Source organism: Oryx dammah, unplaced genomic scaffold, assembly GCF_014754425.2.
Source record: "Oryx dammah isolate SB20612 unplaced genomic scaffold, SCBI_Odam_1.1 HiC_scaffold_20, whole genome shotgun sequence".
Taxonomy (NCBI): domain Eukaryota; kingdom Metazoa; phylum Chordata; class Mammalia; order Artiodactyla; family Bovidae; genus Oryx; species Oryx dammah.
This window is the reverse complement of record NW_024070204.1, coordinates 2,502,820-2,522,821: the sequence shown is the minus strand read 5'-3', so window position 1 is coordinate 2,522,821 and position 20,002 is coordinate 2,502,820.

The following is a 20,002-nucleotide window of genomic DNA, read 5'->3' as shown; positions in this document are numbered from 1 at the left end:
GGACAGAGGAAGCGAGCAGAAAAGCTATGGTTGCAGTTTCCTTAACAGTTGGGTAGTTTACAAGCTCATCAAGTCTGTGGCCAATTTCCAGGCTGCTGGTGCCTAACTTCATTATATCACAATGTAACCAGGTTATGTAAGAAGTTAAATAAAAGAAGCTCCACTGGAACCCTGGTGTGAACCCTCATCCCCACAGGAAGATTTCCTCTTATCAGAAGAGATGTGATTTTGTAGAACAGTGTGTGTGTGTGTGTTAAGTCTCCCTGTCCAAGCCTGGAGATTTGTATCCTCGCATAAGGATGAAAGCTTCCGCTTCTCAAGTCTCATTCTACGCCATGTTGGAGCACTGTGAGACCACAGTGGATTTACTTCAAGAATTTGATGGTTGCTGACTTTCTGCAAATTCTTCCCTGCCCCTTGAATTCCCTATTTAATTTTATCATCAAGCCAAGCCATCCGAGGAGAAACCACCTCTCTAAGCCTTACTCCCGCCCACCTGAAATACAAACCTGTGAGCTTCCCAGAACTTTATTAAAATAGATATTGACTTTCTTGCCTGGAAGAATCATCCTTTACTCGTCACCTCCCCCCACCCCCCACCCATTAGTCTGTCCACCTCCAAATGTGTTCCCTCCTCTGATAACTCACTCTCCTTTTCCCCATGGCTGCCTGAATCCATGTACTGTGACTTCTGTCTCCTGAAAGTCTTTCAGAACCAGCCACATCCCGCCACAGTTCAAGCCCTTAGCTTGTCCAAGGGCCATCTTTCTGTGGTGCTGGGGTGATTTCACCAGCAGTGACCTTCATTTTACTGCCCTGCTGAAGTTTCCTTGGTCCCCTCGTGACTACAGAGTGAAGGGGCTCACTTCCTTAGCACACTTATGTCAGCCTTCGGGCTTGGAATGTCTTTACTGGAGCTGGAAGGAGCTAAGGAGCTGTGGCTCTTCTCCTATCTCTTGGAAGGTCTATTTTAATGCAATTGAGTGTTTCCTCTAGAGGAGAGAGGATTCCTGGCACAATGCGAGCTTTGGCTTTTGTCTGCATCTATCATTTATTACTTCGATTGCTTCCACTTTCCAATCCATAGTCTGAGCCCAGACTTGTCTTCTCCTTTCCAAGCTCATCTTTCATTCCTTGGCATTTAACATCCAGCTGGAAAACCCATATATTACCTTGCAATTCCAAAACTTCAGAATTCCTTGGAAAGCATGTTAAAATGTGTGGCTCTTGCCTAGGAAACTTCTGATTTATTAGATATGGAGGTGGGTCCACAATTGAATTCTAAATAGATCTGTTTGGGATTTGGTTGAAAACACACATTTAGAAAAAATTGTTTATGTTTAATGGAAGAATAATTGCTTTACAATATTGGGTTGATTTCTGCCATACAGCAACCTGAATTAGCCATAGGTATGCATATGTCCGGAGAAGGCAATGGCAGCCCACTCCAGTACTCTTGCCTGGAAAATCCCATGGATGGAGGAGCCTGGTAGGCTGCAGTCCATGGGGTCTCGAAGAGTCGGACACGACTGAGCGACTTCACTTTCACTTTTCACTTTCATGCATTGGAGAAGGAAATGGCAACCCACTGCAGTGTTCTTGCCTGGAGAATCCCGGGGACGGGGAGCCTGGTGGGCTGCCGTCTATGGGGTCGCACAGAGTCAGACACGACTGACGCGACTCAGCAGCAGCAGCAGCATGCATATGTCCTCTCCCTCTTGAACTCCCCTCCCACCTCCCACCTTCCCCGCCCCCCAGGCTGGAAAACACATATTTTATGAAAAACACACTCATGGAAACGTGTCCTGGATGCACGGTCTGGCCCTTCAGCTTCCGTGAACCTCACTGCGATATCCTACAGACCCTGAAGTCTGTGCGGATGGCTGGCCTGCACACCCGCTGTCACTAGCCCCCAGGCTCTTCTATTTCTGTTTGCTCCCTGTCTGTTCACTTTGCCCTTCATCTCTTCTTCTGCCCACCTCAGTGCCCTCATGAGCTGTGCCCTGCCCCTTCTCTCAGTCTAGGCACCCTCAGTGGAGACCCTCCCCCAGACCCTGGGCTTTCACCACTGGCCTCCCAGACCTGCGTTTCTCATCCAGATCTCAGCCAAGTTGCAGAGCCCGATTCCCAGCTGCAGGGGCCTCATCCTCACTGGGCAGCCTTCAGGGTGCCTGCTGCTCTTCCCGTCTCTGCGATGCTAGCAGAGAATCCCTTCCTGCCTGATGTAGTTCATATCCTGGCAGCCGGCCCGACGCCTCATTAAGCTGTCCACCTTCAATTCGGTCTTTTTCATCAACCCTGTATTCGTTGCTGTTGTTGTTCAATCACTCGGTCGTGTCTGACTCTTTGTGACCCCATGGACTGCAGCACGCCAGACTTCCCTGTCCTTCACCATCTCCCGGAGTTTACTCAAACTCATGTCCATTGAGTTGGTGATGGCATCCAACCATCTCATCCTCTGCTACCCCCTTCTCTTCCTGCCTTCAATCTTTTCCAGCATCAGGGTCTTTTTCAATGAGACAGCTCTTTGCATCAAGTGGCCAAGGTATTGGAGCCTTAGCCTCAGCATCAGTCCTGCCAATGAATGTTCAGGACTTATTTCCTTTAGGATTGACTGGTTGAATCTCCTTGCAGTCCATGGGACTCTCAAGAGGCTTCTCCAACACCACAGTTTGAAAGCATCAGTTCTTCAGTGCTTAGCATTCTTTATGACTCAACTCTCACATCCGTATATAACTACTGGAAAAACCATAGCTTTGACTATACAGACCTTTGTCAGCAAAGTGATGTCTTTGATTTTATTCTTTGACTAAAGTTTTTTTTTTTTTTTTTCTATACATAAAAAGCAGGCTGAGAACATGGCTGGGGAACCATTCCAGGAGGGCCTCGTAGGGTCTTGCTCAGTTACAGGCGGAGTAACATACACATATTCTTGTCAGTAAAGGTTTTTTGTATAAAATAAAACGCCCCTTGACAGCCCCACCCGCTGTCCAGTCTGCTCCTCTCAGAGGCACCTGTTCTCCCAGCCCTGGGTCACCCTTCCTGCCCCTCTGCACACTCACAGACAGGTGTGTGTACACCTACCCACGTGCCTGTGTGTCCACATGACGCAGGCCCACTTTGACAACCGTCTGTAACTCAGGTTCATCTTAGACGTCTTCCTTATCGTTTCCATGGCAGCATGCACAGATCCTCCCTGCGGCTCAGACACCATTGCTCAGGATCCCAGAGTTGATTGAATTACCTCCCAATTAAGGGGCATTTCAGTGGTGTTTAGTCAGTTATTAGCCACATCGGGCTGTGGGGTTTTTCCGGTAGTCATGTGCGGATATAAGAGTTGGACCATAAAGAAGACTGAGTGCCAAAGAACTGGTGCTATTAAACTGTGGTGCTGGAGAAGACTCTTGAGAGGCCCTTGAACTGCAAGGACATCCAACCAGTCCATCGTAAAGGAGATCAGTCCTGAATATTCATTGGAAGGACTGATGCTGAAGCTGAAGCTCCATCCTTTGGCCACCTGATGCGAAGAATTGACTCATCGGAAAAGATCTTGATGCTGGGGAAGATTGAAGGTGGGAGGAGAAGGGGATGACAGAGGATGAGATGGTTGGATGGCATCACAGACTCAATGGGCATGAGTCTGAGCAAACTCCAGGAGACAGTGAAGGACAGGGAAGTCTGGCGTGCTGCCGCCCATGGGGTCGCAAAGAGTTGGACACGACTGGGCGACTGCACAACCGCCACCTGAGGGGCTGCGGCACAGTCTGGCGCAGGCAGCTCCGGCCGGGCACGGGTCTCTCCAGGCTGGATGTGCTTGCACTTCTGCTGGGACTGCTGTTGCGAAAGTGCCCAGGTCTCCTCCACGGTGATGACGGGGGAACCCCCTGAGCACTGGGGGTGACTCCTCGTGGGGAAGCCAGGGCCCCTGGTGATCTGGGAGCCCCCCACACCCTCCGGGGGGCTGGCTGTCCCCTACTGCTGTCTGCCCTGGGGTGGGCTGGGTGAAAGGGCAAAGGGCACTGAGGACAGAATGAACCTGGGGGAGCCCTCACTCCAGGGCGGGGATGGGCAGAAAGTACTGGTGCACAGGGGCCACCCTGAGAACCACGGGGTCCTGCTGCTGCCCTGGGGTCCTGGGCCAGCCCCCGAGGCCACCGGCGGGCCCCCAGGACCGCAGGATCACACATATAGAGTGGACACTGACACGCTGAAGGTGCGACCCAGACGCACCTCTGCTTTGGGGCCTTGTGGGTGGAGAGGGCCCGGGACCATAAGGAAGAGACTGGTCCTGAGTGATCAGGCGGTGGGTATGCCCGCGGGGACGCTGAGGGCTGGCTGCTGGAGGCAGCTGGGCCCAGCAGAGGGGACAGCGGCCCAGTGACCAGGACCCACCTCAGGCCACTCTCCCCGCAGGATCCAGAGCAGGGCAGCACCCAGAACCCTGAGGGCAGAGGGCGGCAGGGCGCCCCCGGGCCCTGGCCTCGGCATCCCTGTGGGCCACACTGTGTACATGTGGCAGGCGCCCCGCCGAGCCCGTGTGGACAGAGTGCCCAGATCACCGGTCACATTCGAGAGGAGGTCAGTCAGCAGCCCATTCATTTAGGAAAACTGCTTTATTATTATTATTCCTTTCAAACGTGGGCCGTGTATTTTAAAGTCTAATTCAAGCCTTAACATTCTTCACAGACTTTTGCTGGAGTCGCCGTCTGAAATGCAAATGGGGTGATTTGCATTGTGCTTCTACCCATTATTTCTTTGTTTCAGTTTCTGGGGTTGTTATCATTCCTTCCGCCCTCCTGTTTATTCTCAGCCAGCAGGGCTGCTGTCCTCCTGCAAACTGACTTGGGTGTCTGTAGCTGAGGGGTATATTTTGATGATAAATTCACAAAAGCCGTTCCAGGAGAATTCTACTTCTGTCTTCAGGGCAGGCTGTGTGCCTTTCCACACCTGAGGGGTAACCAGCTCCTGTGTGGGAGGCACGGGACAGAATTAATGACCTTCATAATTGCCTTAGTCACCTGCAGCCACACCCTTAAAGGGTCAGTTTTAGGGTCAAACAATATGACCTCAATGCAATTGACTTGAGAAAACAATGGCTCCGGGGCACCTCGACTCTGTGATATGTATACCTTAACACTAAGGGGCTCAAAGAGGATGAAACATGTATTTCTGAATTTCTTTGTGGTTGCCATATTGTCCTCCAGAATCTTATTTGGGGGTGCATGGAACATTCTGGAATTCCTTTATTGGAAGGGGTAGTCACCTCATATTTTTATTTTGTCTCTTCACTGAACATCACCGATGAACCACAATCAGGAAAGATGGACTGGTTTCTGGGTACCGTCTCCCACTTGCTGTGAGTCCGGAGTCAGGGACAGGACAAGCAGAGAGTAAGCAGGTTCCTGGTCGGGTCCACAGGGACACCCTCCCACAGCCGTGAATTCGGTAACTCAGGACCCAAGTGGAGCGTGTCCTGCCCACATTAGAATCCTGAACGAGGACTTGCACTCGGCCAGTCCTTCCAAACCTGACCAGGGGCTTCATGGAGCACTTAGGAGCACGTGATGAACGGGGCTTTATACGGCCCTGTTGGAAGCTCACGCCTCCGAGACTCACCACTGTGGGCCTCTGGCCCAGTGTTAGGCACAAGGTGACGAGGGCATGTGCCGTCTTTCCCGAAGCAGGTTTCGGGGCAGACAGAGAGGCCATGGTGTCACAGAGGTTAACAGAGCCCCAGCCTGAGTTCTGGCAAACCTAGCCGGGGCTCGGGGTCCGGAAAATGCAGCAGCTCCAACATGGGCAGGGTCATCAGGGGCCCTGGGGGGACGTGGCCTGTCTGGGGCCGGCATGCAGGCGTCACGTGGAGAAGGGACCGGTCTGGGCAGCCCGGAGGAATGGTCAGTGGTCCATCTCAGCTCGACCCGCACCCGAGGCCCAGGAAGGTGGAGCGTCTGGGATTGAGGGAACTGGCAGGGGACTCTTGTCCCCCCAACAGTCCAGCCCTCAGAGAGCTGCTCAGCAGGTGCCCAGGGGCCCAGGACCCAGAGAGGGTCCCTGCAGCACTAACAGCACCACAAACTTGGGGGGCTTGAAACAGCAGACCTCTGTCCCCCACAGGCTGGGGCGAAGCCTGGGGTCGCAGTGTCTCAGGGTCACGCTCCCTCCGCAGGTTCTGGGGGCTGACCCTTCCTGCCCCACCCAGCCACGGGCTCCAGGCACTCCTGGGCTTCTGCCCCCGCGCCACGGGGCCTCCTCCTCCGTGTCTGTGTCTCTCTTCTGCTTCTCGTGAGGACACTTGCTGCTGGACGTAGGCACCAACCAGATAGTCCAGAATGCTGGCTTCCCGTGGGCGTCCATGAGTCGACTAAAGTGACGTTCTCAAATCTGCCAAGACCCTTTCCCGAATGAGTCCACCGTCCTGCTTCCCGAGGCTAGGACGTGGGCGCATCTGCTGGTGGCCGCCGTCTAGCCCGTGACAGGCCTTCGCGCCTACTTCTCCTCCTCTTGGTGGAGACAGTCTTGGGCAAACTCCCCGAACTGGGCCACGTGGACCCCGCAGCCTGGAGGCGTGGTGTGGGAGGGGGAGACGACTCCTTGCAGCTCCCAGGTTTCTGCACGGTGACACAGACAGTCTCCGAGACGAGGACCGGGCTCCCCCCCCGTGAGGAGAGCACTGGGACAGCCCCCCACCCCTGCGCCCCCGCGCCCTGAGCCCAGACCTCAGAGCATCTGCTTCCGTCTGCCACCCACCAGGTACGCAAGGACTTAGTCTTATTTTTATGAGTATCCAAATCAGACTGAACTCAGAGGAAAGTTTTCTTTTAACTCTTTTCATGCCCGTCATGATTTTATGGAGCTTCATTGAATGTCCTCTTTTCCAAGCTAAAAATCAACGTGTTTGTCTTACATATCATCCTAGACTTCAGCGCTCAGGCTGGCGAACTAGAAAGACATCCTTTGAGAACTGGCACCAAAGCTGTCTGAATTACAACCGATCAAATTCGAGAGGATAAAGCTGCCAGATTTTAATGTCGTGTAATTAAAGCTCCCCTCATTAAGGACACGAGAGGAAAGGGGAGCCCTTTCAAACCTGCTTCAGTTGCCGTTGCCAAGCGCAGACCTTCCTAACTTCACCACAGCTAATTACGCTCTGAGTTTCTGCAGCTGCTTTCATCCGGGAATTCGGAAGTGCCTCTGAGCTGCTTACAGCGTCCCGTCAAGTCAGGGGCCCTGGGCTGCACTGAAGTAGGAGATGGTGCCCTCGGGTGACCAAAGGGCACGAGCAGTGGCAGCTGTTGGTACCTGGAGCCCGTGGATTCTCACCGTCCCTGATGCGCTACATCCGTGTGGCTTTCCCAAGGTGGCGGGGACGCCAGGGCCACCCAAGGGCATGTCACAGTCTGCCAATGCCCTCCACCATCACTCTGGGCAGAGAGCTTGCCCCCTCCCTTCGGCTTTATCCTTGAGTAATGCTTCATGCACAATAGCTAGTTCTTATGTTGATTTGCTTTTAATGAGTGGTAAAGAGCCACCAGCCAACGCAGGAGGCATAAGAGACTTGAGTTCGATCCCTGGGTTGGGAAGATTCCTTGGAGATGGACATGGTAACCCACTCCAGTGTTCTTGCCTGGAGAATCCCATGGACACAGGAGCCTGGCGGGCTGCAGTCCTCGGGGCTGCAAAGAGTTGGAAACGACTGAAGCAACTTTCATGCATGCTTTTAATTAATATCCCTTCTTTCCATTTACCCACCACTGTTTCAAGGGGATAAGGACGAAGATTAAACATGAATCAAGCACCAAGAATGACAGAGCATTCGGCACCAATCTGGGCTTCGGGGATGCACCGTGTTCTCCAAAAAAGACAGTTTTCCTCCAGCCCCTCCCACCTTGACCCATTAATTCTGCCCACAGAGGATACCATATTATGGGTGTGCTTGCCTCCGTGGAGTAGAGATTTCAATTTGAAAAGAAAATGTGTGTGTCTGTAATGTAAATGAATTGATTTAAAATACATATGGAAGCTTAATATTTAAATGAGGGCAATCATGAATATATTTGAAAAATAAATAATTACCTACAACTTATCCTGAAGACACCAATGCACATACTTAAAAGAGTCAGAGTCAGGGACAGTGAAAGATACCAACAGCCCCCGAACGCTGGCATTCAAAATCTGGACGGATTGCCGAGATCATGGCCCACACGAAGTGGTTCAAAACCCAGGTCCACACTCTGCAACTAGCTCCTGCTGTCCCTTCGTTTTCATCTGGAATTGTCCTCTCTATGTGAGGTAAAACTGCCCTGGAATAGCACCAGTGGGATCTGCGTTTGCTTTTTAAAGATGTTTATTTCATCCTGGAGTATAATTGATTTACAGTCTTTGTCAGAGTCAGATGCACAACGAAGAGATTCACCTATGCATGTACACGTGTGTGTCGTGCAACTCGCTTCAGTCGTGTCTGACTCTTTGTGACCCCATGGACCATAACCTGCCAGGCTCCTCTGTCCATGGGATTCTCCGGTCAAGAATACTGGCGTGGGCTGCCATTTCCTTCTCTGGGGTTCTTCCCCACCCAGGGATGGAACTTCCTGTCTCTCGAGGTCTCTTGCACTGGCAGGCAGATTCTTTACCACTGTACCACCTTGGCTACCATCTTGCAGAATCTTTAATATGGAGGCACCACAGACTTACTAAACATCCATCTCTTCAAGTTAGACTCTGCAATAGGACAGGTTCTGATGCTGGTGTGAAATCTGCTTCCAAGCATGGATGCACAGAGCTGAGTTCACCATCCGGGTGTGGGCCGTGTGATGGAGCGGAAGTCAGCGGGGTCAGGGGAGCCCCGGGCTTCATCTCTGACTGGCACCTGACTTGGTCCACAGATGGAGCGCACTGGATGACTCATCCTTTGTTTATTTTTAGAACTGGCACCTTCCTCCACAAGTAGTTCAGTAGAGGGAGGGAGGGGGAATGCAGTCTGTGATTTAGACTTTACTTGGCTGATAATTTCGACTTGGTGGGTTTCTAAAAATAACAGATACCGGTAGTGTCAAAACAAGAATGTCGAGGTGAGATCGGAGGGTCACTACTTCTTTTAAAGTCCTTTCCATTGATTCTTGACTGGGAGGCTGTTTACTCTCCATTGGGAGTGGCGGCTGATGGAGCGGAGAGAGAAGATGCTTTCTGCCATCAGTGGGGAGCCGGCAGGTTTTGACAGGGGAGAGGGGGACCACTCCTGGGTGAAGCCACGTCATCTTGACACCTATCTTGGCAGGCGAGGCTGTGGCAAGACAGGCGGATGCCTGGGGCGTGATGTCAGTTGGGCATCTCCTGCCCTGCAATTATCCAGGAGCTGATAAAAAAATAAAATAAAATCAAGTTTGAAATTCGACATGATTCACTAAGTTAGTCATCACCAGTTTGCATAGAGTTCAGTTCTGGAGGTGTTGCCTGGCCCTCCTCGGGGCGAGGAATTAAGACTGTGCTGTCTCTCCCAGCCACCCGGCTCATCTCACATCGCAGGCCCAATCAGACCAGAAGCTCTGGAAGGACCCAGATCCACCAGGGAGCACTTACCTCCTCCTCTCAGAGCTCCCAAGTGGGCCTTGCTGCGAGGCACCAAAGGCGTCAGGCAGCTCCTGCTCGAAGTCCATCAACGCCTGTCACCAGGCTTTTGCATTTGATTGTTTCACAGCTATTATTGTTTTAAATAGTTGAGTCTTCCGCAGCGTCAGGGTCTTTGCCATCTCCCTCTTGGAAACAGTTTCCAGGGAACACGGTGCAGAGCTGCACACGGCTAGGCAAGGGACAGAAGGTCCGGGAGGGATCGACACTTTAAACCAACAGTCAATTAATTTCCCTGCTAGGAACGCACCTAAGTGGGACCCTAATGGTGTGACCAAACCGTAAGTGATGAGAGCCATTTCCTCCGCTCCCTGGGTGCCATTTAAGATTCCAAATGCCCACGTTCGAATGACACATTGGGGGACTAAATGAATTCATGCCATTGATTTTTGTCTTTTTCTTTCAGTAAAAACAATTTAGACATATTGAAGAGAATATAGAAAATTGTAGAAGGGAAATAATTCTTCCACTCGGGTATGACCCCAGACAATATTTTCGGGGATGCAAATACAGACACAAATAGAGTGAGAGTCATTTTATATAGTGCTTGGTATCCAGATGTTTCCACTGAAATTCTATCATAAACATTTCCCGATATCATGTACTGTTCTTAGTAGTATATCATTTTACTTTCTGGATATTGGATTGTAATTTATCCTACTGGATAAATTTAATCCATTTAATCATTTCTCTATTTGGGGCACTACATTCGTTTGGGATTTTTAAATAGTTCTGAATAATTATTTATAATCGTGTACCATAAACTTTGAGAACTCAGTTAGGTCTTTAGGGTAGATCTCTAGGAATGAAATCCCTGGGAAAAAGAATATATACTTTTTAAAGGTTTTTCCTAAATAATTCCAATTGTATCCTCCCCAAATATATATTTAAGAAGGAGAAGAGGGCGACAGAGGATTAGATGGTTGGATGACATCACTGACTCAATGGAGATGAGTATGAGCGAAGTCTGGGAGGTGGTGAAGGATAGGGAAGCCTGGCGTGCTGCAGTCCATGGGGTTGCAAAGAGTCAGACACTTTCAGTCTGAGCCACTGAACAGCAACAGACACATACCGATATGTACAAGCTTTACTGCTTTATAGTGGGGCCATCTCTCCACATACTCAACAACACTGAGTATTTCAATGGAAAAAAGCAAAAGAAATGTTGCAAATATGTGCTAGGTTAAAACATAAGTTACTGGTTCCTTCTGTATTTCTTTTACTGCAAATTTTTTTTTTTTTTAATCTTTAGCTCCGACTGCTCAGTATAGAAGCTGTGCTCTGCAGAACGGCAGCTGCTTGCCCTGTGTGCTCTTAAATCTAAGTGTAGCTACAGTCCGACTCCGAATGGAGTTCCTCAGTTTCACCAGGCACAAGTCAAGTGCTCAGCAGCCCCTTGAGACTAACGGTTGGTCCAGCGGGCGGTGTAGATACAGGACATCTTCAGGGTGGCAGGAAGTTCTGGGGCGAGGCTCTAGGCCACGCCCCGGCGGTGGGCTGGGAAGGAACACCTGGAGTCACAGACACGGGCGCTGGGTCTCTCCGGGCCCTGCCAGCTCTTGGTAACTCTAGTTTCTAGCCGATTTGTCGGTCCAACACCTCACTTCTTCAGGGTGAGAGCCTGGGAGCATCCTCAACCTGGGGCAGAGACATCACTCAGAGACGAGAGCGTGGCTCCCGCTTGGGTTCAGGGTCATCCTGTGTCTTGATGCCACCGAGAAACGTCCAGGCCTCGACCTCACTGAAGACACAGGTCATGTTGACGTGACCTGTATTTAGCCACACGCCCCATTTCTGAAGGGTTCTGCTGCGTAGTTTCACTGATGAGAGTTGTGGTGATCGTGACCTCTCTAGGCCTTTTGTTAGTCACTCAGTTGCGTCCGGCTTTGCAGCGCCACAGAGTGCAGCCTGCCAGGCTCCTCTGTCCATGGGATTCTCCAGGCAAGAATACCGGAGTGTGTTGCCATGCCCTCCTCCAGGGGATCTTCCCGACCCAGGGATCAAGCCCTGGTCTCCTGCATTGCAGGAATATTCTTTACCATTTGAGCTATGGGGACGTTCTTGAGACATGGTAAAAATAACTTAATGGGAAAAGTTGCTATGTATTATTACAATACAGTCATTACCAAAACTTTACCCTTTGAGATTCGCTGCCCCATTTAGAGAGTCCCGACCCCGAGGAGGACGGAGACCCTGCCAGGTCAGCAGGGGTGAGCGGCTCACTCTAGGGTCTGCAGTCCTTTTCCAGACGGACCACGGGCAGCAGTCAGGCTGAGGCTCGTGTCCAGGCAGGCGGTTTGGCTTTTTGTTTTTATTTTTTCATTACAACTTCAATTTGAGAACATTGATAAACCCTCACGTCAAGGATCTCAAAGACGAGCCATGGGATGTGGCTTCCGATGAGGAAATGCTTCCCACCTGCTTCTGGAAATCTGTTGAGCTCACATTCCAGCAGAGGACCGTTTGGGGAGTGGGGTGAGGAGCTGGTGCTTCGCTCCCCCTTCCCTTGGGCAGCAGCCCAGCAGGCATGGGTGCTTTGAATGCCCCTGGGTGCCCTGAAGTCACTAAGTCCCTCAGGGCTGGGAGGGGCGGCTGAGCTCCCCACGTGTTCCTTGGAGGGGGTGGGTAGGTGCCCCTCGGAGACAGGCAGCCCCAAGGCCAGGGGGCATGAACAGTGATGCGCGTCCTGGGAGGGCAGACTCAAGGTGGGCAGTGCCCTGCACCTGAGCCTGCTTGCAGTGAGGCAGAACAGCAATTCCACAGGTCCCTCCTCCACACCCCCCCTGAAGCTCAAATACTGCAGAAAAGGATATTTATGGAAGTATTAATACATTTCTCCCGAGAAACATAAGCTCAGCCCAGACGAGTTTCTCTCCTACTGCCACTGGGAGAATTGCCCCTTTGATGGACTCTGACACTGGTTGGTGATGAGCGGCTGATAAGGAAGATCCTATGAGTTTATTGATAAGCGCTGGATGGCGGAGCTTGAGGACGTGAGACTGTTCGCCAACACGGGGGCTTGTCTGGAGCAGGGTTGGACACCAGGGCCTCCTAACAGGCTGGATCAAGGCGGCTGGGGTGCAGACCAGGCCAGGACTGGCGGCTCACTGCCCTCAGGGCAGGGGTCACAGCTGAGCCACACAAGCCCAGTCAGGTCACGTGGACAATTGAACCGCAAGGTATGTGAGGGTGACCGACTTGTCAGATTTGCCCAGAAGCTTCTGGTTTTCCGCGCTGGAAGTCTTCGTCCCGAGAGGCGCTCTGTCTGGAAAGTCTGGCCTTTTGGTTGTCCGTGAATCCTGGCAGGTGTGGGCTGGGTTCTTCTGAGTTTCCTGAAGAAGGCTCTCTCTTTTCTGGGATGCATGTGGGTTCAGTCATGCCTGACTCTGTGACCCCATGGACCACAGCCCACCAGGCTCCTCCACCCGTGGGGTTTTCCAGGCAAGAATACTGGAGTGGGTTACCATTTCCTGCTCCAGGGCTTCTTCCGACCCGGGGATCGAGCTGCGTCTCCTGCTCTGCAGGCGGATTCTTTACCACGGCACCACCTGTGGCGGGTTAGTCGCTCAGTCGCATCCGACTCTTGCGACCCCACGGCCTGCAGCCTGCCAGTCTCCTCTGTCTTTGGGAAGCCCCTGTTGGTATAGTTGGTTGCGGATGAATGTTCACGAGGGAATCACTCTCTCAGCTCCCATAAATTACTGTTACTTACACAGAGCTCGGGCTTTGGGTCTGGGGGCAGGAGCTCTGCCCAAGGGGAGCTTTTGCAGGTCCCAGGGCAAGCCCCTAGAGTCAGAGCCCAGGTCACTGCTGGGGAGGGCAGTGGGAGGTGGGGAGAAGAGGGGTCTCCTTGGGCCAGGCGCAGGCAGGTTCCTGGGGTGCCTGGCACTGGGACAGCTGCAGGTTGACTGACTGATCAGAAGGTTAGATGCAGACTCCCTTCTGCCCCTGGGAGGACGGGATGCAGGTCAGAATCAGCGCAGTGTGAATTGACAGGTGACGAGGACCTTCTGGACCGCACACGGAACTCCGCTCAGTGTTGTGTGGAGGCCCGGGTGGGACGGGAGCTCGGGGGAGAATGGGTACAGGCGTATGTGTGGCTGATCCCTTTGCTGTTCACCTGAAATTGTCACAGCATTGTTTATAAGCCGCTATACCCCAATACAAAACAAAAAGTTTTGTTTTTTTTTTTTTTTTAAAGCAGTGCAACGTGGCCCAGAGAGAAACTCACGAATCCCAGCCCAGGTACCTGAGTCATGCCCTGGAGGAGAGCCGGCAAGGGCAGAAACTCTCCTGGTGTGTTTACAAAGAGCCTGAGAACATTCTGTCTTCAAGGAATTACTCTTCAGATTCTTTTATAGTTCATTAAAGAGCAGGAGAGTATGAAAAAATTTCGCCTGAAATCTGAAGTGCCCAATGAGTGGGATAAATGTTTGGCTTTATTTTGGCGGCGTTGAGAGATGCCTTTGATTTCCACTGCTGGCTAATCTTTTCGTTTTCCTGAGTGCAGGTACTCGATTATAAATTAACAAGGGAAGGGAAAGCAACGGTGGGGTGTTAATTGCGTATAATTACTGGAGATGCCGAAGTATTTTACAATTGAGATAATTTGCCTGAAAGTGTTGGTATTTAGCAAAGAGAATTTATGGTAATTCCTCGATTTTCCCCCAACTGCCTGGTAATCTTTGTAACAGGAAGTAGCAGCACAGTGAGAATTCTAAACTGAGACAAAGCCATACATGAAAGTGCTTAAAACGTGTCTGTTTGTCTTTGTTTCAGTAGGAACCCAAAACAAAGGCGCCTGATGGAGGATCAATAGACAGTGAGTGAGGGGAGACCCCCGTTTCTTTGAAGCTGGCAGAGGCGGGAAAATAATCCGCTCAAACAAGGGAGCCCTTTAATTCACAGGCTCCAGCACGGAAAGCCGTTGTGAAGTGGGATTTGCTGGGTTTCGGGCTTTAATTTGAACCGTACAAGCAGGTGCAGCGGTGGAGGCCGACACTGTTGCCACTGCAGGCAAGTGAAATTCACATTAATCCGTCTTTCTGGGTGTGATCGCTTTTCTGCAGAAGCACCCCCGACCCCCCACCCCCTTCCACTGGGTTCTTCTCCTCTGCAGCTTCTCTTACCTGGGGACGTGGTTTCCTAAGAGGGAAGAACAAAACAAGCAGAGGCAAGTTCAGTTATAAATTTGCTAAACAAAACTTCACCCACAGAAATTTTCCCTTTAACCGTAAAACGACGCGGACGGTAGACACATTCGAGGAGTAACCATCGTGGAAGGTGCCTGTTACTAAAACAAAGGCACCGACTGAGCGGCTGTCCCCACCCAGGTGACCAGCTCCGCGCCGCCCCCCGGCCCGAGCTGTGGCCCAGCCCAGGGTGCGTGTAAGGGCTTTCCCTCCTGGACCAGGCTCACCGCACCCTCTCGGTCCTGACCTGGGAGTGACAGCTGACTCGGAGCTCAGAGTCTGTGTTGGTCCTCGTAGGAATGGATGAGGGAGTTGCTCCCCGCTCCAGTGTCCTCCCAACGGCGTCTTGACCCTCTGTGTTTCCAGCTGAGATGCACAGAATAGGAGTGACTGAGGCAGGGTCCCCGAGCTCTGGGACCCCCCAACATTCCCTTTCAGCATCCGCACTGATGTTCTCAAATGCTGACCCACAGCCAGGCACAGCCGGGTCCAGGGCAGGCAGAGGGTGAGGGGGCCTGGAGCGCAGAACGCAGCAAGGACCACACCCAGCAGAGCTGCGGGGGTGACGGGGCCACCGCTGCGTGCAGCGCCTTGCCTCAGCTGACTCCCCTCCCCTCAGCGGGCCTCTCACGGGCCAGGCCAGGACACCCGGCTGTGGCTGTGAGCAGTCAGCCGCGCTGGCGACCTTGAAGGACTTTCCGGTTGGGGAGTCACGTGCAGAGGCTCAGAGGACGGTGGAGGTATCTGGAACATGAGAACTAGCTGTGGGGTCTGTCACTGAGAGAGGTGAACCCGGGGTGGTAGAAGAGAAGGTTGCAGATGGCGCAGGACAAATGAGCCAGGCCAAGGCCACCCTGCATCCCGAGGGCTGGAAGGAGCTCTGAGCCCCTCTCAGTCCCGGGTGGGTGAGGGGAGGAGAGAGGAGGAGTGTCTAGCTATCTATCAGGGCGGCAGTGATGGCTCAGGAGAGACAGGGCTGGGGCCTTTCTTGGAGGAGATAGGAGCCCGGTCTGATCGGAGATGCAGAGAGGACCAGACCCAAGTGCTTTTCTGTTACTTTTGTTCTTTCCTAACTCTGTGAGCTTGGGCAGGTTTCTTATATCTCTTCTGAACCATGACTTTATTTTTAAACAGAAATCAAAAAACAGCCTTTGCTCCAGGTCTGGGACTTGAGTGACATACTCTCTTGTTGTTGTCCGACTCTTTGCGACCCCATGGACTGCAGCCCGCCAGGCCTCCCTGTCCATCACCAACTCCCAGAGCCCACCCAAACCCATGTCCATTGAGTCAGTGATGCCATCCCACCATCTCATCCTCTGTCGTCCACCTTCTCCTCCTGCCCTCAATCTTTCCCAGCATCAGGGTCTTTTCCAATGAGTCAGCTCTTCCCATCAGGTGGCCAAAGTATTGGAGCTTCAGCTTCAGCATCAGCCCTTCCAGTGATTATTTATGATTGATTTCCTTCAGGATTGACTGGTTTGATCTCCTTTCTGTTGAAGGAACTCTCAAGAGTCTTCTCCAGCACCACAGTTGAAAAGCATCAATTCTTTGGCGCTCAGCTTTCTTTATCGTCCAACTCTCACATCCATACATGACTGCTGGAATACCATGGCTTTGACTAGATGGACCTTTGTCAGCAAATTGATGTCTCTGGTTTACATTGTCTAATAAAAGCAGCATTTTTTTTTCTTCTCCTGTTGCTTCTTCTACCGGGTAGAGAGACAGCTCTGGGAAGTCTCAGTAGAAGCGTGGCAGCAAGGAAGTTTGAGCTGATGGGTCAGTGAAACAGGACATTAGATGAGATGCTGTCCTGTTTCTTGGTTCCGAGAATAACCCTGAGCTGGGCTGTTTTGTGCTCAGTCGTGTCTGACTCTTTGTGACCCCATGGACTGAATCCCACCAGGCTCCTCTGTCCATGGGATTCTCCAGGCAAGAATACTGAAGAGGGTTGCCATTCTTTTCTCTAGGGGATCTTCCTGACCCAGAGATTGAGTTTGCATTGCAGGCAAACTCTTTACTGTCTGAGCCACCAGCCACCCAGTGAATTTTTTTTTTTTTGGCTGCACTCATGAAATGTGGGAGCTTACTCCCCTCACCAGGGGTCAAACCTGTGCCCCTTGCAATGGAAGTGCAGAGTCTTATCCACTGGGTCACCAGGGAATGCTCAGATGGTAAAGAGTCTGCCTGCAATGCGGAAGACCAGGGTTTGATCCCTGGGTTGGGAAGATGCCCCTGGAGAAGGGAATGGCTACCCACTCCAGTATTCTAGCCTGTATAACAGCAACAATAACAATACTCTGAGAGACTTCACTTTCATTTTTCACTTTCCTGCATTGGAGAAGGAAATGGCAACCCACTCCAGGGTTCTTGCCTGGAGAATCCCAGGGACAGGGGAGACTGGTGGGCTGCCCGTCTATGGGGTCGCAGAGAGTCGGACACGACTGAAGTGACTTAGCAGCAGCAGCAACAATGCCTTACCGAATGCTTAACTTCTGCCCCAAAACAGCGCAAAGTACTTCTCACACTTTTACCCTTTTTGTCCACGGCACCTCTCAAGATTTTTTTTTTTCAACCCTAATTTAAAGTCCAAGGGTCTCATGGCTAATCTAAGAAGAATCCGGGATTTAAACTCAGGTTCTCTGATGCCAGAGACCTTGCTGAAAATTGCGATTCGTTTGTAAGCAGTTCAGTATTCCCGAAGATGGCCAGTGTGCCTGTATCTCAGGATGCATTTCAGGATTATCACAACATCGGCTGTGGTAGTTCAGTGTTTCCTCTCGAGCCTGATGCTCATTGCAGGCCCGTCTCTTCGTCTGCCCCTTGCCCCAGCCATCAGGGCTTGGTGACCGCTGAGCACGTTTTTAGACAAGCATCTGTGTCCTTGGTTGGTTGCTGTGGATGCTTCTGTCTCAGGTCTCTTATCTCAGCGGCTAAGCTGGGGTCCCTTGAGTAGACGACTGCCTTGTCATCCTGGTTGAGCTTTGCCCACGCAATTTTAAATTGTGACCATTTTCAACCAACACTTCGTGAATGACCAGCCGAGTGCTGGTTGCCCTGTTGCTTTCTACAGGCTCTTTGATGAGTTGCCCTGACATGGATATGAGCTTTGCCAGGCCACCCATTGCGATGTCTCTTCGCTCCTCCTGACGTCAGCACTGAGGTTTTGCCCCCCGCGCCTACACGCCGGGAACTGAAAATGTCACACCTGCCTCAGCTCACCTGGCTGCCCCTCGTTTTGGACATCGACCCTGAAACCTTTTCCTTGGAGGTGCTGGTCTTGGGCATGATACAGACCCTTCCCCTCAGGGGCCCAGGAGTGAGCGGTCACTCATTCACTGGGCTCCTGGCCAACTATCACCCGTGGAGGTAAGGGCCTTGTGTAGCCAGGCCTCCTGGGGTTCACCAGAAGGGCCCCTGGATCTCAAGCCAGGCTTCTGGTCCCACGTGCCGTTACGGGATCTCGTATTACGCCACTTCACCTTGCTCTCTGTCTCTGCCGCTTCGCTCTCACCTGAGGCTAATGAGACTGTGCTGCGTTTGGTTGTGTCCGACTCTTTGTGACCCAGTGAACTGCAGCACGCCAGGCTTCCCTGTCCTTCACCAACTCCTGGAGTTGTTCAAACTCATGTCCATCAAGTTGGTGATGCCATCCAGCCATCTCATCCTCTGTCGACCCCTCGTCCCGTTCTGCTCTTGCCCTGAGCTTTCCCTCAGTGCTATGATTTTCCTTAAATGGGACTTGCTCTGGGGGGCCCAAGAGGCTTCCTCTCCTGCTCACAAGGGCTGGCTTTCTTCCCCCGCCACTGGGCTTTGCATTTCAACCTCTCTGGGTGTCTCCTGCAAGAACGCAGCCTTTCTCTGAAGCCTGCAAGCTGACTATTTCCCTAAGTTTTTTTTTTTTTTTTTTAATCTTTCCCCTTAGTGCTGTTAAACATTCTCTTGCTAGTTTGAATCCTGTCCTTTCGAAACTCACTGTGTCTGTCAGTTCCCCAGGGGGAATCCCCAAGTGCGTAAACTATCAAAGCTGATTGTGCATCAGCCACTGATCCCAGGGGGACCCACCGTCCATTTCCTGGCTTGGAGGGTCTGAATGCCCTGTGAATAGTTAAGTTATGCATTTGCGTCTCCTCTAAGTCAGAATAAAATGGGTTGTTTTCTTAGTATGCTTGTGAACACAGGGGTGGATTCTTTCCAGATTGGCTGATAATCAACCAGGAAAATGCACGAAAAGAGCTGCAGGCCGCCCACCCCGGCTTTCTCTCCAGCTGCCACATGCCCCGGTGTCCGTAAGGAGGCTAGGCTGTGTGTGCAGACCCTGGGCCAGCCCCCGAGGCGCTGAGCTCCAGCGAAAGGCAGGCTGCCTGAACAGAGCGTGGTGCCCTTCCAACTAGCAGGCACCTCTGCTGTCCCCCCACGCGGGCATCCTCCTGTGGCAACCCTAACGAACGAGGGAGGCTGGAGGTCCATCTGCGCTCCACCCTTGGTTCCCGACCCTCCGAATGGGCAGACGGACCCCTATAGGACTGTGTACGTTCTAGCTTCTAAATCACGGTTCTCGGTTCCAGAGTTCCTGTTGAGTACAAAGGAAAGACTTCTATCCTTTCCCCCGCTAAACACTCAGCCTTCCCAACATCTGAGCCCTTTGGGGAATCTAGGACTGAAGACTGTTAAAATGGCTAAGAATTCCCGGTCCCTGAGAGGTAGGTGTCGCTGGAAACCTAAATTCTGCCTCGACGGCTATTTGCCACATCTCCTCCGGTCCCCTCTCCTTTGATCTAATATCATGAAAGTCAGCCTGGCCCTGTTTTCCTGCCTCCTAGAATATCCAGGCTGTCCCTTCTTCCCTTGGTTTTTATTCTTTTTTTTTTCTTTTCCCACGGTGATGTGCTTTGTGGAGAAGCTCAGGAAGTTTATTTTAGCAAGCATGTACATGCAAGTCCGGTTCAATCAGAAGAATCACAAGCGTTGGGGGACTCAGAAAAAATTCTACATCCGTTAACAGGCCTAGAATCCGATCATGGTTTTATGGACCCACTGATTTCTTTTCTCAATCCTTATAAGAAACATGAGCTTTTGACCCAGTATTTAAAGAAGAGAGTCTTTATCACAATTCAAATGTCTCTCTTCTCGCCAAGTGGTTGCTGGCACCCGCAGGGACAGAGGCTATCATCTAGGCCTGCTTG